Raw genomic sequence first — 1296 nt, 5'->3', positions numbered from 1 at the left:
TATGGCTATTGATATTTATGTTCTCTAAAAATACCTTTTCCAGGGCTGGGGACATAGCTCAGTTGACAGTGTTTGGCTAGCATGTAAGACGCCCAGGATTCACCCACTTTGCAGATGTCACTGTCCCCCATCCCCTCTTGCTGCAGCCATGGTCAACCCCACCGTGTTCTTCAACATCATGGCCTATAGTGAGCCCTTGGGTCTCGTCTCCTTTGAGCTATTTGTAGACAAAGTTCCAAAGTCAGCTCTAAGCACTGGAAAGAGAATTTGGATTTAAGGGTTCCTCCTTTGACAGAATTATCCCAGGTTTCATTTGCCAGGTGGTGACTTCACACGCCATAATGGCACTGGCAGCAGGTCCATCTACGGAGAGAAATTTGAGGATGAGAACTTCATCCTGAAGCGTACAGGTCCTGGCATCTTGTCCATGGCAAATGCTGGACCAAACACAAATGGTTCCCAGCTTTTTGTCTGACCACCAAGACTGAGTGGCTGGATGGCAAACATGTGGTCTTTGGGAAGGTGAAAGAAGGCATGAACACTGTGGAAGCCATGGAGCGTTTCAGGTCCAGGAATGGCAAGACCAGCAGGAAGATCACCATTTCCTGACTGTGGGCAACTAATTCTTTTGACTTGCTTCTTACCTACCAGGCCTTTCCTTCTGTAGCTCAGGAGAGCATTCCCACCCCATCTGCTCACAATGCCCTGTAATCTCTGCTCTGCTCTTTGGGTTCCATATTTTCCTCATTACCCTCCTAGTCTAGCTGGATTGCAGACTTAAGTTTATGATTATGAATAAAAACTAAGTAAGAACTGTTTTAAAAAAGGAGAAGAAGGAAAAGGAGGAGGTGGAGGAGAAGAAGGTAGAAGAGGAGGAGGAGGAAGAGGAGGAAGAGGAGAAGAAGAAGAAGAAGAAGAAGAAGAAGAAGAAGAAGAAGAAGAAGAAGAAGAAGAAGAAGAAGAAGAAGAAGCCACCGCCCAGGGTTCATTCTCAACGCCCTGTAATGCCAACATTGGGAGGAGGAGGCAAGAGGATCAGAAATGCAAGGTCATCTTTGGCTACATAGTGAATTTAAGGACAACCTGGGATACTGCAGGACCACATGTTAAACCATCTTTTTTCTATTTCCTTAAAAAAATCTCAGAGCACCCATAGTCAAGAATTGTACTGTAGCAGTCAGCACTGCAGCAGAGAATTGACGAAGTAGTGTGAGCTTCGGGAAGGAGAGCACCCCTTCAGTCTGGTGGGGGCGAGGACTCAAGAAAAAGAGGGGTCAGCTTGCAGTTCTGTTGGAT

At 46.3% G+C, this 1296-nt stretch overlaps 1 pseudogene; it reads left to right on the top strand.

The window, feature by feature from the left end:
• LOC100764805 lies at positions 1–667 on the top strand (annotated as a pseudogene).
• The last annotated feature ends 629 nt before the right edge of the window (positions 668–1296 follow it).

This window comes from Cricetulus griseus, chromosome 2, assembly GCF_003668045.3.
Source record: "Cricetulus griseus strain 17A/GY chromosome 2, alternate assembly CriGri-PICRH-1.0, whole genome shotgun sequence".
NCBI lineage: Eukaryota > Metazoa > Chordata > Mammalia > Rodentia > Cricetidae > Cricetulus > Cricetulus griseus.
The sequence above is the reverse complement of the archived record's forward strand: the minus strand, read 5'-3'. Positions and strand labels throughout refer to the sequence as shown.